We start from the raw sequence: 22,710 nt of genomic DNA on the forward strand, positions 1-22,710 counted from the left end.
GTTGTGCAAACTCTGGTAAAAAATTACCAGAATTGGTTTGCTAAATTTCACTACTAATGAGGTCAGTATCAAATCATTCTTTGAACTCTCTTTTTGTCGAGAAAAGGGATGAGAATCTGCCTGAATCTACCCTTTGCAAACGACGATCGAACAAGTTGACTTACACATATCACTAAAGTTTTTGTTTCTCATTCAAAAGTTCACCTTTCTTTCGCACGTTGCAAAAAAAGACGCAGGCAAACCTAACATAAGCTTGATGCCTACTCTTCTTAACAATCGTCTTGCAAGAAAGGATTGACTAAATAAACAAATTAATCAGGTTGATATCGAGACGTTTGAAAATATATCCAGTGCGATGAGTTTCCAGTTGAAATACTCCTCGGAGCCTCAAACGTGGAAGTTCAGAAGCTGCCGAGGCTAATACCTTATTTGCAACTCGATAGGGGACGATCCAATTATCTCGTCGAAATTTCTTCTTCGACTTTAATTACCACCTTTCGCCGAGTAATTGTATTCACTTCGACGAGATCCGGGGATCTTACGCCTGGCACGCGAAATTAAACTTGGAAAGTTTTACATCGGCGCGTCACGCGTCGTCTTTCAAGCGAGCGGCCTGAAACAACTCGAATCAAAGCTTCGCAACGAACGCCTAGCGAACTTCCGCGATTTCGCTGACCGCGCTTCTAATCCCCCCGGTTGCTTCCTATTGCACAATTTCGCATAGGTATTACGACATTAACTGGCACGGTAACCAAACTATGCTTCCCATCGTACATGGCTCGTGGTGATTAACTGCGTCTCGCGCTACACCTCGCCACGCTGAATATAAATAAGAATATTAACTTCTCCCCTTTCTTAATGGCGGAGTCACGCTCAAGATCAAAGCGACGGCGGTTAACCGGTCTCTCGATCCTCTGAATTAACGACCAACTTACCTACGCTTCAACTCGTACAACACCATGGGCTTGCAAAGAAGTACACCAGGGCGCAGTTTCTCTTCGTTGTTGCGACACGAGATCTTGCGTCTTGCATTGAAAAATCGTGTTCTCTTTTTTTTATTTCATCTCGATCGATAATTTGGACAAATGTCAACTCGTAGGGCACTTTATTCATATAAGAAAGATCGAAGTGATGTTCGTCACTTATGAGTTGTTTTTTTTTTTTTTTTTTTTTTTTTTTTTTTGAAAATGGCACTTTGCTCTTAAATCGAGACATTTAAGAATGTTAACGTCTCTGTCGTTACTTACTTGCTTTGATTGCATATTGTTTCGAAGCTAAAGGATCGCGTGGAATTGTAATTAATTCAATCACCAACTTGATTCTTTTGAAATAAAAGACTCATATCTCGTCTCATAGCATCATCTCATGAACGATTTTGCGACTCGATCGGTGTCTTGTCGGTAACAACGAAGGGTTTAAAAGTTTTTCACTCAATAAACAAGCAAGACGTTTGCTGGATTACTTTGTTATTCTCACTGACTCTTTCTCATGCTTGTTACAAAAATTCAAAAGTGAAAAATTATATAGGAGGTATGTCAAATAACTCTGTACTGGTCGTACAGAATATAACGATTGTTTTAAAACAGTGCTTTCTAGACTGAAACAATTTTCTGCGGAGATTCTACCTTTTTAATTACATTTTCAAAAAATATGGACCAACGATTGTATTAAAACACAATGCTTTCTACAACGAAACAATTTTCTGCGGAGATTCTATCTTTTTAATTATATTTTCAAAGAATATGGATCAACGATTGTATTAAAACACAATGCTTTCTACAACGAAACAATTTTCTGCGGAGATTCTATCTTTTTAGTTACATTTTCAAAGAATATCGATCTGCGTGAAAAGAGAACTTTGAATCGACCTCGATTTTTTTTTTGGAGTGATATTATCGCCGACCATGCCGCAGAATTTTATCGCGAGAGGAGAAAGACCTGTCCTTTGCGCATCAAAACAAATTGTACCGAACATTTACAATTTCCAAAAATCGGAGGGAAATTGTTCTTCGAATCCTCCGAATAATATATTTTTTCTTTTTTCTTTTTTTTACTACGAGTCACGAATTTCTCACCAATAAAATTTCTCGTCTCGTATGTTACGTCGACGAGAAACAAGACGCTCGTAGCTGGTAGAGAAGGACGAGAGAACGCGAGGTCGTTAATCAGAAATTTTTGTCCGACCGTCGAGCTTGATCAGCGACTCGGCTTTCGAAGACAATGGCGACGTCTCGATATACCGCGACGAAATGGCTCCTCGTCGGGGGAAACGTTTATAGAGAAAGGGACCGCGTCGAGTGAATGGCGGAGAGTTTTATTCCCGCGTCACGGCCGCGTCTGACCAAGCTGTAACTACTGCCGAGACAGCGAACCGCCTGGGAGGGCCATTTTAAAAGAGAGCCAACCGGCAAGACGGAAGAGAAAAAGAACGGCGACCCTGGTGAAAGGGAGGGAGGAGGACGACCTGCGAGGGGGAGAGAAAAGATAAATATCGCGATAAAGACAAAGAAAATACGAGCTTCCCGCGGTGTTTCCGTGTTCATATAACGCCGGAGAGCGAAACGTTGATATTCATGGCCGTGGAAAAGAATATCACCCCTTCTCCTTCCGTTCGTAACTTCTCGGACAGGAGCCACCGAATTTCGGCTAAAATGCCGAAATATTAATAACGTGATAGTAGGTATAGTAGTTAGTTAGTTAATAGAAACTGTGTATTAATTGAAAGATTTGTTATTAAGGTACGTGGTATTAGGGCATAGGAATGTTGTCGTTGAATAATATAATATAAACGTTTGACGATATAACAGATTGTTTATTAATAAAATGTGTGCTAGTCGAAAGATACGTGGTATTAGAGGATAAAATTGTTGTCGTTAAATAATTTAATGTAAACGTTTAACGTGATAGTTGTTTCTTAATTAAACGTGTGCTAGATCTGTCATCGTTAAATAATAGAATATATACTGTGTACTACTTGAAACTTTTAAATAATATAATATAATGTGTGTACTAGTTGGAAGATCCTTAAATAATATAATATAAACGTTTAACGTGATAGTGGTTTCTTAATCAAACGTATGCTAATTGAAAGATCTGTCATCGTTAAATAATAGAATATATACTGTGTACTACTTGAAATTTTTAAATAATATAATATAATATGTGTACTTGTTGGAAGATTAAATAATATAAGATAAACGTTTAACGATGTGATAGTTGTTGTTTCTAAATAAAATGTGTGCTAGTTGAATGGTTTGTTATCATCGAATAATAAATATAATATAATATAATATAGTAGTTGAAAGATCTGTATTACGAAAGATATTAAGTCTTAAAGATTGTTATCGTTAAATAATACAAAAACGTTTGAATTAATACATCTGCTATGAAATGCAACTGATTGAACCAATCGCGACATTTTTTCACAGTTCGTTGAAATTCGTCCCAAATTTTTTGCAATTGTTCTCGTAGAGTTTTTTGTTTTTCAATTTTGGACATTTAACTTTAGTTTCCTGATTTAATTATGGGGGAAATAAAAATATTTCTTCTATGATAACAGGCTAGCTAGCTGTTAAAATATAATTATCAAATCCTGAATCCAAGCCATATTATCATATTCATTACTAGAACGATCAATTTCATAATTTTTATTAGACATTTAGGACGACTTTTAGAAATATATAAACGATTTTGCTTGCGCGCTCCATTGTATTACAAAATCTTTCTACTACGTTTTTTTTTTTTTTTTCAATTTAACGTCTACGTTAAATTGAAAAAATTTTATATTTCAATCGTCGATGGTTCAAGCGTTAAATATTACTGAATGAGGGGGGGAAAAAAGTATGCTAGCACGGTGTTTGAAAGTGGCCGCTTAAATTTCAAATTAATTATAATAACCGAGAACCTCGGACGCATGTGCGTCCGTTTGAACTTCGAAACGTTTGTCCGAGCAAAGTTAAAAAGTTAATTAAAGCGAGATACTAATTAAACACCTGGTTCGACGTGTTTCTCTTAATAAAGGGGTCTGTGGAAGTGCCTCCCGACGTTATTGGAAATTACGCCGGAGCCGGACGAGATGGTGATGGTTCGCGACCGCCCACCTCCCCCTCGCGAGAAACTTGCAGCGAGAGAGAAGCGCCGGGACCTTTATTCGTGACCTATCGAAACTTCGCGTGCACAAAATTTACAAACTCGGTCGCGTTCATCATTGGTTGCCAGAGGGTCGAACAATGCCGGCGCGTAGCCGACCGACGAGATTATTCGAATACAGGGTTGCACAATGCTTTTCCGTGCAGGGGAAAGAATCGAAGCGAGAAGATTGAACGAGAAATTAAAACAAAGGTGGCTGGCCCCCGACAGAGCCACGCTCAGGTTTAATACTTGCACCGTCGCGTACGATGGCTGCGCAGTGATTTACATCGGGCACGACACAGAGGAAAAGGTGAAACGACGAAACGAAACTAGACGCTGCGCTGTTTAACCCGCGTCGACGAGATACAACAACCTAGCAGATTTTCTACAGCAATGAACAAAAGTGCTCGCACGAAGAAAACTGACAGATTCTTTAAACCACTGTTTAAACTTCGCGAAACTACAATCGTACAAAAGTCCAGTTGGCCTATACTTTAGAGCGTGAAACAAACCTCCGTTTCGTTCACCTTGAGTTCTTTTAAAAATTTTCTCGCATAACGCAACAGATGAGAAAGGAAGGATTCTGTTGTCGAACATTGTAAAAATTGCTGAACAATTGTTTTCATAGCAAGATTTATCATTTATCTTGAAGATTGAAGTCTTCCCTTTATGACTCGCTTCGCAAACCTTCTTTTTTCCAAAAAATTTTTTTACACATCATGCAGCAAATGGAAAAGGGAGGATACTTTTGTTGTCGAAAATTGTAAAACTTTGAACGCCTTCAAAATTACTGAACAATTTTTTTCATGGCCAGATTTTCCATTATCTTGAAGACTGAAGTCTTTCCTTTATATCAATCTATTAAAACTTACTGTGTGATTTTTTTCTCTTTTTTTTTTTGCCATTTTATTAACACTGAACGTCAGAGTTAAAAATTCGAGAAATTCTGAAATTTTTCCACTTAACTATAATGTTTAAAGTTCAATAACAGTGGCGCGAAAAAAGTGGTGCAGCAAGAGGTCGACACAAAGAGGAGACTTCGATCTTCAAAATCACGATGGACATAGTGATAAAAAAATTTTTTTGAAGTACTAGTTTTCGGAAGTGTGATCAATTTTTACAATCGTCGAGAACAAAAGTGTCTTTGTTTTCCCACTTGCTACATCATGTAAAAGCATCTCTGAAAAAACCGGATGTAACATTGTCAAAGTGGAAGCTTCACACTTCAAAATGATGCAAACTAAATATACGACATTTTTCTATGAATTTGTAACAATTTAAAATATAGACAATTTTTCAATTAAAATCTGCTAAAATAAATCTGTAATTATTTTATTATATATGACGAAGAAATTAAAAGGAATAATTTTTAAAACATAATGAAAAAATCATCTTTAAACTCAAATTTAATTTAAAAATGAAATTAATTTTTTCATGTATTTATGATGTTGTATTAAAAAAAAAATAAGAAACTTTTGGCCCACTCTGTATATTGATCGAAAGTGGTCGAAACATTATAATAACAATGGTAAACCAATGATGACTGTGACAAACGACGATTACAACTGTGATTTTTTATCGAGTAATAATAATAATAAATAACTGAATAAATAATAACAATGATGCACGTTCATTTTTCATCTGAAAAAAGTTTTTAAACAGAAAGTGAACGATTTTATATTTGACAGAAACATTTGTGGACGATAATAACAATTTTCACGGATTACAAAATAATAAATAATTAAGTGAATAACAATAAATATTCACCTTTCACTTAAAACCAAAAAAAGGGTTTTAAAAAAGGAACGAGTTTAGAAATGAATCATCGATGATGATTTCAATTCTGTTGATAATGAAAATTCAGATACAAACGAAAAACTGGAAAATATTAATCTCAGGTGGTTCGAAACCAGAGATAATTGATTAATCCATAAATAATTTGAATTTTTGTTCTGACGACAATGATGATAATAATAATAATAATTATAATAACAATAATAACCGGTCAGTGGAAGATATTCAGCCGAAATTGGAAAACTTTGAAGATAAATGGCTTGTTAATCCCAAATAACGTTTGGGGATTATTTATTTGAAATACATTCTCGTCAGTCTGTACATACTCACATTAATACATATTGAACTGTTATATGATACGTACTAAATATTGAAGCTGTTATAATTTTGTAAAAAAAAAATTGTATAAAATTTGGCTTCTTTTAAAGCCTCCTTGAAGCCTCTACATTTTCAAAACGTGTCATTTGTTTTATTCTAGAATGTGTTTGCATCACGTAGCAATAACTGGATAGATAAAAACACTCCTATACCCAAAAAATGTTATAAACTGTCATAATATGTCTAGAAACATTGAACAAATTTTTTCACGACTGACTGTAAATACATATAATGGATTCGAAGATTGAAGCCTCCCCTTTACAACGATCCTCGCTATTTTATCGAACTCGAACGACGAAAATTCAAGAAATCGTAACCCTTTTCGTCCTTACGTTTCAACTCCAATAAATTGACAAACAAAAATCGTACATTATATTATTTCGTCGCCATTACAGATTCAGTTCATGAGCAAAATTGTTTTCACATACCACGTGCCAATTTAAATCATTTTCGAGAAAGGGAGTAAAAACACGCATTTCGAGAGCAGAGAATCCAAGTTTTAAAAGCAACCAGAACTCATTATTGTACGATTCCTCCGTTCTATTTAAACGAAAAGTTCGATTATTCCCTTTGGTCCATTTTCCAAAATTATTACACAACAGTTTGCTGCGAGTCGGACAAGCAACGTGAACCGAGGCTAGAAGTCTTTGACCTTTAACTGCCGCCGATGAATTCATCAGAGTGGATCGTTTACGGGTCCGAGTCCTCCTTCGGCGAACTCCATCGCGAAAGGTGATTAATTCCGGCAATAAACAATTAATTAACGTCGGAATTATAGTACATCGCCGTAGGAGCCGGCCGTGCTTCTTCCCACCCTCGTTCTTCGTCCTGCCGCCCGAACCTACGCAAACATATTTTCGGGCGAAGTATCGCAGGCTCCTTTTGCCAGGACGATAATTAAACACGCTGCTAGGCGGATTAACGGTGAGTTACGCGATGGCGGGGTGGGGGCCCGGCTTTTAATTGACGCTGCTCGAATATTAAGTAAGTTGTTAGGGTGGAAGAAGCCCAGAAGTGGCAAAACCAAGGTAATACCGTATTTCGGTGAGAGATTGCCTCGCTCCGAGTGATTTAACGCCGTATAATCTGCAGCGTGTTTCTTTTTCGTTTCCTTTTTTTTCCCTTCTTCTTCTTCTTCTTCTTCTTCTTCTTCTTCTTCTTCTTCTTTTTCTTCTTCGTCTCTCGTTCCGCTTTTTTTCAAACCGGAGCTAGGCTGATTATAGCTCGTGCATTCGCGGACGCGTTTGAGTCATTAACTTGTCCTTCGCTCTTCATTTTCTGTTCTTTTTAATTAATTTATTTATTTTTATAATCTATTATTTAATTATTATAAATATTATAAATACTTCTTCATATTATTATAAACAATATTTTTTTATTTATTATCTATTATTTAATTATTATAAATATTATAAATATTTTTTATATTATTATAAATATTATTTTCTTATTTATCATATATTATCTATTATTTAATTGTAATAAATATTATAAATATTTTTTATATTATTATAAATATTATTTTCTTATTTATTATCTATTATTTAATTATTATAAATATTATATATTTATTTTATAAATATTTTTTATATTATTATAAATATTATTTTCTTATTTATTATATATTATTTAATTATTATAAATATTATTTTTTATTTATTATCTATTATTTAATTATTATAAATATTATAAATATTTTTATTATTAATTATTGAAATTTTTATGATTAATATAAATTTTATATAATAAATTTATATTAATAATAAATTTATTATAAATTTTAATTATACTTTTAATATTATTTATTATAAATATTATTTTTTTATTTATTATCTATTATTTAATTATTATAAATATCATAAATACTTTTTTTATATTATTATAAATATTATTTTTTTTATTTTATTTACTATTTAATTACTTTTTTTTAAATTTGTTTTTTTTTCCTTTTTCCTCTCTTTCTCTCTCTCTCTCTCTCTCTCTCTCTCTCTCTCTCCTTTTTTCTTTAAATCGAATCTGTCCTTTTCTCGCAAATGTTGGCGAAGGCGCTAAAAACACGGACGTGTTTCAAAACGGTTCGCTCCGCGGAAGGTGAAGCGACGAAACAGGAACGGCACGTTTAATAAAGTAGTTTTGAAAGTGACGTTAAAACGTTTTACACTGGATTTCCGCGTTTACAAAGAAATCTGGGCAACGGATGCCCGGCGAATTTTCGGCGGCGGCGCAATGGTACGAAATATCCTGGAACAACATCACCAACAAAACCTCGCGCGATCCGAATTGCCGAAAAGAAAGGAAAAAGTGACGTTCCTTTGTGTACGTGCGCATTTCCCGATGAAAGCGACGCGAGAATTCCACGGTGAGAAAAAAAGGAAGGAAAGAGAGAAAGAACTCACCGAACGCAGTGAGCCGCGAGACCGGACCATAATTTATTTACCCGTTTGCCAAACTTCCGGGACGCGTCGACGCGTTTTCAACACAAAATGTCGAGCAACAAAAGCTTGATGAAACGTCTGGCGACGTTCAGAGCCGGAATCACGAGCTCGGTGCCCCGTCCGTTGTTATTTCGACGAGAAGCTCCGGTGAAAAGAACTTTGATATGATTACCAGCTATAATACCGAGCAAAAAGAAAAAAAAAAAAAAAAAAGAAGCACGACAAGCGGATATCGAAACGCTCGTTCACGTCGAATTGATATCGTTAACTCCAGCGTTATCATTGTTTAACAATTATTTAACACAAATTGTTTAACACACTTTGATACGTACCGCACATAGGTAGGAGGAATTCAATCGCGACGTAACAATAAGAACAAAATTTTTCGTCAACGTGCATTTCGTCAGAAAGTATATTGAAGATTGCACTACATTCAACGAATGTTATTTATTTATTAGTATAATATGATACTAGCAATCGTAAGTCAATTTGAAATAAAATTTGTCACTGGACAGATTAAATTACAGAGGAGAGCGTAATCAATAATTTGTCAAATTGTCGATAGTCTCAACTGATGGTGTATACTTCGTAGAGAAAGACTGCAAGATGATTCACTTGCTAGTCTAATTTTAAACTCTAAAGCTTTGATAATCATGAGTTGGTTTTCTTCGAGAATGAGTTTACACATTAGTAGTGATATTCTCGCGTGTGAAGATATTTCCTTGAGATCTTTGTTTCCAAGTTTTTAATTTCTCCAACATTTAATGCTCAATAAAATGATTATTAAAAGAAAAAAAGGAAATCGTACCACAAGTTTTAAGAGATTATTTCAAACAAGAGATCTTCAAAACGATGGCGGATCCAATGACGAAAGATTGGAGAATGTTTTAACGTTTCGACGTTTTTAACATTTCCCTTCGAATATGATTTTAGGATATTGGTGATTAGGAAAGTGCATAAAAACTCGCCGCCTGTTATTTACTACGGGATAATTGAAATCGATTTCTGTTATCTGTATTGTTTCGGGCGCGATACGACGACGGTATGTTAAAGCTGTTAATCAAATCATCAACGACGCTGAGAGAATTCATCGACGATACCGGCAATACCATCCGAACTGGCAACAACCTGGCCGCTACAAACCTAATCGTATCCGTGTGCTCGTGATTGGTATATCTTGCCACGTCAATAGACTGCCAGAGACAGATGCTACATATCGATCTTATTAGACGGCAGGAACAATGGCAAACAAATCACGATCGCGTCAATGTCTACATGTACAATGACGCAAACGGAAACGTTTATCCACGTGATCATTTATGGTTACACGTTCACTCGGTCCCGTGAACTTTCCCATCGAGCATTCTCGTCGCCGCGAAACACGCTTGCTACGATCTTTCTTCCTAATGTGTGCCACATTTTTAATCTATGGGTTATAGTTTTATCTATGTATCGTCATTTAAAAAATATCAAGAATGCATTATTTTGAGAGGGGGTGTAATTTGGCACACTTGGTTTGTTATTGGATTACTATTTTGTCAAGTACAATTGTGTAATTTTGTTTACGTCAGTCGACGAACTTTTTTACCAGATACAATGAAAAAAAATATATATATGTAATTAAAATATATATTTAATTTTAAGTTAATTTTAATTTATATATATTAAAATATATATTTAATATTAGGTTATATATATAATATTAAGTTATATATATTTAATAACAAGTTATATGAGAAAAACAACGGCAACTACTTTGGAAAAAATATTCTTACCATTCATATTAGACAAAAAAATATTTTTTGCACCATTACAATTCGAAAAGATATTTAGATGACCTCACTTAAATCGACTACTCTTTATATATATATATATTTTTCTCATATAACTTATTATTAAATATATAATATTAAATATTAATAACTTCATATATCTTAATATTAAATATATATATATAATTACTAAATATATATTTTAATGTATATAAATTAAAATTAAATTAAAAATAAATTAAAATTAACTTAAAATTAAATATATATTTTAATTATATATATATATATTTTTTTATTGTATGTGGTAAAAGAGTACGTTGACTGACGTGAACAAAATTACACAATTGTACTTGAAAAAATAGTAATCTAGTAACAAACCAAGTGTACCAAATTATACTCCTTTCAAAATAATGCATTCTTGATATTTTATATATATATAATGTATACCATTAACAAATACCAAGGGATGAATCAACATGCAAAAATGAGTAATGAGAAAGGAAAGAGTAAAATTTTTTTATACAAGGCTCCGTTTTCGAAAAAGCCAAGGCTTCAAAATTTGACAAGCATATTTGAATTCAACTAATTTTAGACTGCTTGAGAACGATTAATTAAGAGATATTCTATCTGCGAAAGTAAGTTAAAAATGTAGAAAGCAATTTTCCACACGTCGTTCTCGAGGAAATTAAATTTGGAAATTTACTAGGTGAAGCAATTTTTAACTCGATACGTTTAAACTCTGTTTCCTTCAAACCATGTGGATCCGCAAACGGAGAAGTTGTGTTCTACATTTCTCATTTATTTTTATCAGAATATCGTTGTAACAACTTTCTACCAAATCAAGCCAAAACTAGCAAAATTTTGAGTATGCCGGATAAACATTCAAACTCGAAAGTTCCTGCTGAACGAACAAATTTCGTGCTCTCTCTTTGGCTTACTTTCGCATGTAGAATCAATTTCCCGTACGTCAACACATTTTTGAACGTGAAACCAAATCGGAGAAATTGTATTCTACATTTTTCGTTTCATTATATTTTCATTAAAATACTGATAGAATAATTTCCAATTATTCGCTGTGGACAATGCACCAGAACTAGTAAAATTCGAGCATGCTTGATAAATATTCAAAATCGACTTTCTCGAAAGCGTTGAACGAGCAAATTTCATTCTCTACCTCTCTTTTGCACGTAGAATCGATTGCCCAATCGATTACGTCAACACGAAACACATTCAAACTCTATTTCTTTGAACGTGAAACCACAAACGAAAAAGTCGTAATCTACATTCTATGTTTGTTCTATTTTTACTGGAATATTGATGGAACCAGTTCCCACCAAGCCAGAACTAATCGAAAATTCGAGTGTGCTCGATAAATGTTCAACTTCGACTTTCTCGAAAGCGTCAAACAAGCAAGAAAATAAAGATCATTCTTGTAGATGGTCAACCAAGTTTCGTTTTGTCAACTACACAAAACATGTTCAAACTTTATTTTTCTTGAATACGAAACCGCAAATGATAAAAATTGTATTCCACACTTTTCATTTATTATAGTTTTATTGAAATATTGATCGAATGATTTCTAGATCGAGCTGGAACCAGCAAAATACCCAGTATGCTTGACAAATGTTCAAATTCCGACTTCCTCGAACAATTTTTTCATTTTCTTTTACATGATTGCCCATCGATTGTCAACACAAAACACATTTAAACTCCATTGTCTTGAACGTGAAACCACAAAAAGGAAAAACTGTGTCCCACAGTTTTCGTTTGTTCTACTTTTACTAATGGTTCAGGACAGTGTGCAATTTTCAAAAAATCGATTTGTTCTTTTTCTTTTTTTGTTTTGTTTTAAATGGTAGTTTGAAGTCTTAGAAATAAGATACAAAATGTCCTAGCCTTTAAAACGAGGTATTTTGAGGTATTATTATACCTCATTTAAAACAATTAAATTTAAATTTAAAACCACCATTAAAACCACCATTTAAAACAAATCCGCGGATACAGAATAATTGAATTTGTATCACTCTTTACAACTTTAAGCATAAAGTATAAATCGTGCGATTCAAATATTACTTTTGGTGAATCGAATATTAGGGGACTTGGGTTCAATTTAACTGTGAATTGTAAGAACTATAAGCCTCGATATAAATAAAGGATACATATGAAACTTTAAACGCGTTTTTCTCGAAACTAGATTTTTAGAAACGGTGTGCAAGATACCAACTGATTGCTGTGAAACTTGGTACGTATCTTTAGTGCAACATTTACTAGGGATCGAAGATTTTTTAATTTTTAACAATTTCGAGAAATATAAACCAAAAACGTAGAAATTTTTGGCATAAATTCGATGCATCAAAAAACAAACAGCTGCTATTTTCACAATTTTCACAAAAATGAAAATGTTGGATCCTCAATCCCTAGAGAATATTGTTTACTTTTGAACTTTTGTTGCAACTAAATCCTGTTTGGCTGGAATCACGCAACACCGATAGGCAATGTAAACAAAAGTTGTGCAAAAGAACGCCGTCAGAAAGTAAAAACAACAGCCCTCTTTTTTTCTCTTTCAATGTTGCTTTCTATAGTTCACAATGTGTTAAAATAAACCATAAAAATTCACGTCAATCAAACATGTACTTTTCTTCTTACTAGCACTCCAAGGTATACTTAATTTTTAAGCCCTGTCTTGTTCCCTTAAATTATTGATGAAACGAGTCAAACGAACCCTTTTCGCGCGAGGGATCGATTGCACGCAATTTGTTTGGCGATTCTCAAGTAGACACGCTCTACGAAAGTCGCGAGGCGTTGTCGTCGGACGACTCGGTGGTGACTCGCGAAACATGACGTTGTCCGGGCAAATTACTTTGACTGCGTGAGGCAGCGGCAACAACGGCGGCCCTTCTCCCGAGGCGGATCGGGAAAGTGCATCTGACGGCTTAACGACTTTTCGTCGAGCGTGCAGAAGCACGGCAAAAAATAGGCCAACTTTCAACTCTCTCAAAGTTTTCTTGCTTTTCTCCTCCGTCCCGGATAGCCGCTTACAACGGCGGAACTTTGTGTTTGGCGGTGACGTTGCAACGGACGGTCATTACGTTCGATAAATGAGCAGGCGGACACGCGAGAGCGGTGCGCGACGATTCACGAGGCATTCTTGAAGCGCGGCCGGCTATCGTCGTTCTTCTGCTGGCCCGTACGAACTGGCCTCCCGATCCCGAACCGCGTACATTCCCAACCCCCCTTAAATAACATTCTCCGCGAATTTAAATTAAAATTACGCTTCCACCCTCCCGCGCGAAATTAGCCGGCGGTCGCTGCGGTTTTAACTAACTTTTAAACGTAAATAATGAACCCATAAATTCGCTGGACCTCTTCCTCCCGGCATGCATAACCGGCGCCACGCAATTGCTGCCCTTTCGCTGCGCACAGAAGATCCGCAGGAAATTGATTCCGAGTGTTTTAAATACGGAGCAGAGTTGTTCGTTTCTAATTCGGCGTTGCCTTTTATTTTTTTTTTTTTCTTTGAAAAAGAAACGAATCTTCGTCGTCGAAGGCAGCGCGGTTAACCCTTTGATTATGTATAGACTTTGAGACGTGCCAGCCGTGCCGTGCCGGTATATTTCTGGCACAGTTCTCGGCGTACATTTCTGAGACAGTGTATTGAAATAATCGAAACGCTGAATTCCACTACGTTAAACCAATTATTGTTTATTTAGTCGTGTTCCGAATTGAATCGTCAGCGCGCGTACTAAAAATTTAACAAGAGCATTAAGCTTTTCAGAAGAATCGTCAAGGAGATTTATAAGTAATCGTTAGGGATGCATACAGGGTGTTTCGTAACTTGTGGGAACCCAACTTCGAAAGTTGATTGTACGCTTAAAAATAATGAAAAAAAGTCATGTAAATATATGTCTTTGTTTATGAGATATAATGAATTTTATAAACAGAGCAAACTCTAGTAAGCTAGTTTTACCAGGGATGGTATATTCAATTTTCACAATAATCATAATTCGGATGAAGAAAACCCACATGTTATTGTGCATTCAAGGCATCAACACCAGTTTAGTCACTAAGAAGATAAACACACAGTCGTCGTCAAGTAATTAAAAAAGAGAGTTTCGAGCATAGTGGTTAAGTGAATTCGTTATAGAACTTTACACTGTATAAGAATATATATTTTGCTGCATACATCTTATTAAATATACGTTCATAAAAATAAAGTACGTAGTTATTCTTTCTCTTTCTAGTACCAAGTCATTGTACCAAGTCATCAAACAATTACATCGTATTCACAAAATATGAATATACACAACGTGAATCATTTGTTGCGAAATCATGTTTGCACTTCTTCTGACCATTTTATTATCCCAATTTTTCACTTTGAGAATATAAAAAAAAAAAAAAAAGAAACAACTGCAAAATAAACATATTCAAATAACATACGACTAACGGAATATGCAATTGTTCAATCAGCATTCATTCACGTCTGGTCTCAAATGAGATTTGCTGGGATTATGGTCGACAAAATTCACCGGACGCCTATAGGCGCCTCTAGTGTCAGCGGATCATAATAGAATAAGCGCCTTTAGGCGCCAACAGTATCGCAAGCGCAAATTTACTAGGCGACAACAGTAGTCAAAGGGTTAATTACGACGACGTATGTATTTCAGAGACTGTACCAACAACGCGACGAATTGTCTGCTCATGAAAAGACAAACAGACTTACGATTAGACTTAACGTGATTAGAGGGAGGGTGGAAATTTCGATGTGCGTTTGTTTCTCGCGCGAAAAAAAAAAAAAATGAAAAAAGTGAACAGTGTCCGGAGTAATGCCGACGAGTCGCTTATTGGCGGACGCTGAATCAAGAAAACGAGGTGGAAAGGAAAGAGGAGAACGACGACCCTGTTGCCCGATACCGTCGACGGACGCTGAAACAACGGCGCGTTGTATTATCGATACCAATGGCTGACTTTTACGACCACGAGCCAGGGGAATCTATTTATTCTCCAGATATACCAGGAACCTGGCTACTTTCGCCAGATACCGAACGTCTGGAACCTCTACCCTTGCCCATACGTTTTCTGATCTCGCCAGAGCCATCGACAGCGACGACACATCGCTGCAGATCCTTTTTCCATTATTAGCCAGCATCTCGTCTCAAATACCTTTCTCTCTTTCTTTTCTTTCTTTTTCTTTTTTTTTTTTTTTTTTTGGTGAAGAAAAGAACATCTGCAAGGTAACATCTGCAAGGTTTTCTCAGCGAGTGACCATCCGCTTGGATTTTGTTCTTTACGCTTCGAACGATTTATTTACTGTTTTCAGAGCGCCTTTTTTTTAAATTTTTTTTCAAGACGAAAACACGAACTTTTAATGCTAGTGACTAGATTGATGATACTTGGCGATTTTGTAAATTTTCGTAGTTTTCGTAAACATTCAAAACTAACCTTGAAAAATTAATCAATCAGGCGGGTGCGTTAAGGCAGCGCGAATTCTTAACTTCATGAATTTGTTTCATGTTTACTATACCGTACGATTGATTGATGCAATGAAGTTGAAACTTACTACACGTTGACTGACAGAGATGTATCTACTTTGAAAGAAAAGTTGGAAAACGGGTGTAACTTGCTTATTGATTGATCTACGTGAAGCGTTTCTTCAGCCGTTCACAAGTAATTGAAAAGTTATTAGTAGTGTGCGAGAAACACCGTGGTGTTTGCACTTTTATTACACTTGACATCGTGTACAGTGAAGAGAATAACTGTATCAATGAACACTTATCGATAATTCAAACTTCTACTTGATCTTATTTATTAAAAATATAAAAATATTACGTCGAATGAGAATTTTTTTTCTCAAAAATAGAAGACTTCAACCTTTAAGATGATGGTGACAAAAAATAACTTTTTTTTTCCAAGATGATCTTACATCACCTAGTGGATGCGATAAAATTGTAAAAATTGTAAAAGACGTATAAAGACATAAAAAAAAATGTTTTATAAGTAAATCCATTACGATCTTGAAAAATGAAGTCCCCTCGAAAAAAAACCCATTTGTTTTCTCACCATTCTATCGAATCAGGTTTGAACGACAAAAATTCAAGAAATCCTAACCCTGTTTCATCATCTAACCCCAATGTTCAAAGTTTGATAAAAACGACGATGGAAGATCATGCAGCGTGTTTCAACGGGGATCGTTTCAAAGAGGAGATTTACAATTAACGACAAACAAAGTTCTCCAATGTTTATACACACGTCTGAATTTTTACAATTTCTCATTTAGATATTTTCACTTGTCAATGTTGTATTCGTTATCTTCGAAAAGAGAACGAATTCACGAGCTGTCGAAATAAAGCCTTCACCCACAAATGAATCGTTGCACAATCGTTTCTCTATCAATCGAGCTTTGTACCAATTGAAATAATTTTTCGTTGCCGTTGGTACAGTATACGAGTAGAATGCAGTACGTAAGCTCGATGAAAGAGGCGACCGCGATGGTACAACGATATTAATGTCTGCCTGAAATAAAGGAAAGTGGAGAGAAAGAGTACAATCATCGAATTGTGGAATAACCAACTCTTGCCTTTGAGCGCTCGATATTAAATCGATGACACGTTGTACAATAGTATCGATTATTATAATTAATCTGTAGTTATAATTTTAGTTACGTTTAAATATTACGGATGGCCTGTTTTATCACAGAAATATGATAAAATATGAACGTGATGTGAAAAGTCCAACGTAGGCATTTTTTTTTAAAGACCAGAGTCTGACCAAAGAGCTGTTAAAAGTGTCAATCGTGTTGATCGAACGTTATTCGTTTTGTTTAATTATTTGCTGTTTTATTATCGTCACTCCTATTAAATAAACATTATTTATATTAAATCTCTACAATATTAAATCGTTTCAAAGGGACTAAATACGTATAGCGAGGGAAAACAGGACGAAAACCAGGAGGCGAATGCCTCTTTTCCTTTTGTCTCGTCTGGGTTGCGACCGTTCGAGAGTCGAAACGGGGACAAGAAGAAAGAACACGGACGAGTAGTCGAGTGATCGAGCAAGTGAAACTGAAACTGGCGTTGTTCTAGCTGGCGCGCTACGAATTTCGTACCCTCCCGGTGAATTTTCCAAGGAAATTCTTCCGGCGAATACGCCGGCTGCTTTGAGATACAACGATGCATCGAAAATATTTTAGCTATTCCCAAAACTTGTACGGGCAAGCTTCTGTAACCCTGTTTCCCCGTGCAAACCCAACGCTCGTCGATCGCCTGGATTGTGAATTCTTATGAAAATTCGTATTTCTGGGAATGTGAGCGGCTCAAACTAGAAGTAGCTCTCAAAGTATTACAGAATTTTAGATATTATAGAGAACGTTGTATATTTTATATATATGTATATTTTTATATATTTTATATATTTTATATATATGTATATTTTTATATATTTTATATATTTTATATATATGTATATTTTTATATATTTTATATATTTTCTCGCGTTAAGTTATATATATATATATGTATGTATATTTTATATATTTCATATATTTTACATATTTTACATATCTTATATATTTTATATATTTTTTCACGTTAAAGTGAAGAGGATAAAAAAACTGTTACAACTTGGTGAAAAAAAGAATCGTGTAACAATCGAATCTTGGCCTTTAAAGTTTCACCATTTTCGAGTTTGGCAGTTCTGAGCTCGTTTTTTTTTTTTTTTTTTTTTTTTCACAAAGATGACTTCTTTCTTGTTGAAAACTGTAAAAATTCCAAAATCTGCGAAACATCGAAGAATTTTTATTAAATTCCACGTTGTCATTTTGAAGAATCGACTTTCCTTTTTACAGAGATTCCTTGCTGTACGATTTTTTCGTTTTTGAACATTGGAAGTGTTACGATTTCTCGACCGTTTGTCGTTCAATCCTGATATTTGTAACATAAAAATAACATAATTTAATACAACGTGGATACGACAGAAAGATTTTAATCATAAAAAAAAATAAATAATCTAGTCACAGAAAATTTTCTTAGTCTTTTCAGAGTTTACAATTATCGACAATTTTTCATCATTGTTCACTGTTGGATGACCAACCTGGACTATATTGAATCTATGCAAATACTGACAATGAGCTAGCAACAGTCCACATAAAAGTGGACAGTGAATAGGGCAAGATCCAATAGTTGGTCATCTATGCTCAGTTGGACATGCTTTAGAGACATTCGACAGCATAAAACATTCTAAATCATTATAGAAACATTCTATATCAGTAAAAGCATAAAACATTCTAAATCATTCTACATCATATTCAAGAGCATTAGACATTCATCACATTCTAAATCATTGTAAATCATTTTATATCGTTCTATTTCATACACGACCACGACTGTAAGGGAATAAACTCTTCTAAATTATAAACGTTACTATACTATCGTATGTACGTGTTTTCCTGATGCTCTTCACAATTCAAAATTTTCTACGAATCCACATATCGAATTTTTTGAATCCGTCGATCGCGAATTCTCATCGTAGCAGATGTTGGAATTTTCGGGGAAACGTTTCGCTGCCCAAGCACGAAACTGGCAAAGGTTCGATCAGTTACAGTGCAGGAATGTCGCGACGTATCAAAGTCGGGCACAGAAGGGTCGATCTTACGGTAGACAGGGCTAGATATCGTAGAAAGCATATTCAAACATCATGCGGGACGTACGTTTCACAGAGGATCCGTTTATATGTTATTGTTTCGTCCTTGAATGGAATAATTTTCAAACAGCCGCGGGATATATGCATCCGTTGGGGGATATTCGCGTGACAGATCCTGACACCTTCTCGCCGAGCGATATTTCGCCCGACTTCCCAGATTTATGAAAGCCACGATCCCAGGGAATCTCGCTTTCTCGCGTCTTTTCTTTCTTAAATACGATAGGATTCTAAAAAGAAAAAAAGAAAAGAAAAGAAAAGTTCGTGCATAATACTTTGTTATCCATTTTCTGAATTTTCTGAATTTTCACAGTGCATTCAAGAAAGTATTGGTTCTTTTTCTAAGATTTTTGTGAGAGATGCGCCAACAAACGGCACGTTGATAATATCTGCTAATGTTGAAAAGATTATCAGCTGATATAATTCGTCATTTCAAATTTTGAACGATGTATTGGCATGCACAGACTATATAATATCTTACTTGGCTGGAAATTATTCGAAACAAGTATTGGTCGATATAATTCATTGTTCCTTTGAATAATCTGTTGAATAAAATATTACTCTATTTAGCTGGAATGGTTATTTGAAACAACACTCGTTAGCCGATACAATTCATTATTTCAATGTAATCATCAATACATTGAATAACCATATGAACCATTTATTTTCGAAAGTGACCAAAGTCCCATTCTCTTTCTTTTCGAGATATTGAAATGTTTGCGTCGATTATGCAGAATTCCATTCAGCAACGAGATTTCAGTTGATCAACGATTATTCTTAGATTTAAATTATAAATTGTACGTGAATGAAGAGTTCACGTTTTATGTATATATAAATTTTTGGTTCTCTCCGTTTTCTTAAAAAAAAAAAGAAAAAATAGACTTACGTTATATTCAAAATAAACGGTCCACGTGTGACAACGTATTGTTTTATTTTTTTACTTAACTAGATGTTTGAAATAATTATTAGCTGAATAATTACTAATAATTATTCAGCTAATAATTATTTCAAGCGTCTAGTATAATTATTAGCTGAATAATTATTAATAATTATTGATATACAGATCAAATAAAGTGTACAGCTAATTTTGTTAATAGAAAAAGTTAATTAACGACACAATAATAAAATCTGTTATCCATTAATAGTTTACTACATACAAAAATAACGAGTATTGTACAATAATAATACAAGTAGTATAAAAATTCGAAAATCAAATGACGCAAAATCAAAGGTGCGTGCATTTTTAACGATTAAAAATATCAGTAAGAATATGTTTAATATTTTTAATTCTTAAAATTCTGACATTTCTATCAGACTGATTGCGAGCATCGGAATTACAAGTGTATCGTTCGGTTCACGAATTTTTATATTTCTTGTACTCATTATTGAAAATTGCTACTGTTACTTTCGCACGTAGCGAGCCATTTAACGGAAAGCTGGGAGATTTTGCTAATGCGCCGTTTGTCTTCACAAAGATGTGTCAATACCTTTTTCACCCGCCGTATTTATTGATAGCCGTACCCATATATCCTCTTCGTTGCTAATTCATCTGCGTTCCAGCTGAACGACAATGAAACTTGTTGCAAGAGTTACGTACTTCCTTTGAAGCGGGTTATTCTTTCGAGTAACGAGCCACGATACGTACGTACGTACGTACGTACACAACGATAAAAATGTCCATGTTTCTTACCCACGACGCAACGTGGTAATAAAATCAGGTGCCATTACCACGGCACCGGAAGAAAAGATGAAAAACCGAACGGCGTTTCAACGATTCATCCGCATCGGTAGTGAATAATAAACGGATTTAACGAACCAGGTTGGTTCAAAAAAAAAAAAGAAAAAAAAGCAAAAGAAAAAAAAAAAGAGACCTCCGCGAGACCGCATGTTTCAAACGCAACAAAGACCACCGATGTAAATATATTCAGCCATCATGCGGACAGTTTTCAATCGAGCCACTGTCGATCGCGCGCGCCTTTTTTCCCGGTGAAAACGCGAGCAACCGTGCCCTGTCAAATCTGTCGATACGCGGCAGCGCCGAAAACAAGACGTCGGCGACGTCCGGCGCGATATACGCGGCGGCGGCGCGCGATTGTTTCACCCTTAGCAGTGGAATTAACGCGGCAGAATGGGTGAAAAAGTTTCGATCCCGAGGCGAGGAATCGTCGTATTTCGACGATGGGGGATGTCGACGATGTAACAGGCGGTTGAATGACGCGGCAACAACCGCGTGAGTTATAAACCGATCATTCTCTGTCCCTCTCTTTCTCTCTCTCGTTCCGTGTTTCAAACAGGCGCGATCGTTTTAATACCGGTGAAAGCTCGCTCTCGCGAGAATCACCGGCCATTCAAACTCGCGACTCCGAGCGATCGTCAAAGCAAATACCTATTATCCAACTACCAACGACCAACATCTTTCTTCTCCTTTTCTCACACATACACACAATCTCTCTGTGTGTGTCTCTCACTCTCTTCGGTGTCGTTTCTTCTTTCTCTCATGGTAAGCTCGGGCGCGTCTGTTTAACGACGGAACCTTTCCGAGAGATTAATTCTCTTCTTCCTCCTGTTTGTTACACGCCGATTCGCGAACGCGAGAGCTTTCGCTCGTGGAGATGGGGCTGAAACCAGTGAACGATTGTTTTTCACGCGTCTTCTAAACGCCGCATAAACGCAACGTGGGTACGATTATGAACCCCTTGTCGTACCATTTTCTTCCCGATCCTCTTAGGCGAGCGTTCGTTCACACGGTGGCTCGTTACATGTTGCGCGTAATTTATGTTAATCGATTCGAGGGACGTTGATGTTCTTCGAATTCAAATCGCGACTCGAATGTTGTCGTCGGCTAAAATCCATCGAACGACAAATATTGACAAAAATGTGTTGCACAGAGTGTATGATACGTTGGGTTCAGATGCATCAAATTGATGTACACAGCTTTTCAAACACGTTTTTCAAAAATGTAAGATTAACTTCAATAAACATAAAAAAAAAAAAAAATTGAAATTTTAATCATTTTTGATTTATTAATAATTCTAAAAATAAAGGAAATCAATGAATAAATCTTGCAGTAATTGAAAATACAGCACCTATTGATAATACATCAACGAAAGTTGACAATGTTTGTTCAAAGAATGTTTTGAACAAAAGTTGATCACGCAAAATCGTCAAAAAATGACAGAGATTTTATTATTTAATGTATATATTTAGTATCTATACTTGATATCTACATTTAAAAGACACCTTCCGACCAAAAATAATTTGATTCCGCGTATTGTAACTCTTGATCTTTCACTTAATGCTTCAACATCAGAAAATCACCAGAGAGAAGTCTTCGTAGAAAAATTTTCTATCGTCGTCATGAGCTCGCCTTTGAATTTGAATTTTTCAGATGCAAATTTCGCACTTACGTCGCCGGCGCCGTAGCTCAGAATTAACGCAGCCTGTTGTTATATAACGCGAAAGGACGAGGCACTTGAATCTTGGATCGCTACCTAGCCTACCTAGCTTTA

At 35.4% G+C, this 22,710-nt stretch overlaps 1 long non-coding RNA gene across 1 annotated transcript; it reads right to left on the minus strand.

The window, feature by feature from the left end:
• LOC122529671 lies at window positions 1-22,303 on the minus strand. The gene is made up of 4 exons (XR_006306839.1): window positions 22,182-22,303; window positions 3,657-3,667; window positions 1,084-1,092; window positions 1-10 (listed from the first exon to the last, which is right to left on the minus strand). It is a non-coding gene; the product is annotated as an uncharacterized LOC122529671 (long non-coding RNA).
• Window positions 22,304-22,710: the final 407 nt, after the last annotated feature.

Source organism: Frieseomelitta varia, unplaced genomic scaffold (assembly GCF_011392965.1).
Source record: "Frieseomelitta varia isolate USP_RPSP 00005682 unplaced genomic scaffold, Fvar_1.2 scaffold_300, whole genome shotgun sequence".
Classification (NCBI taxonomy): domain Eukaryota; kingdom Metazoa; phylum Arthropoda; class Insecta; order Hymenoptera; family Apidae; genus Frieseomelitta; species Frieseomelitta varia.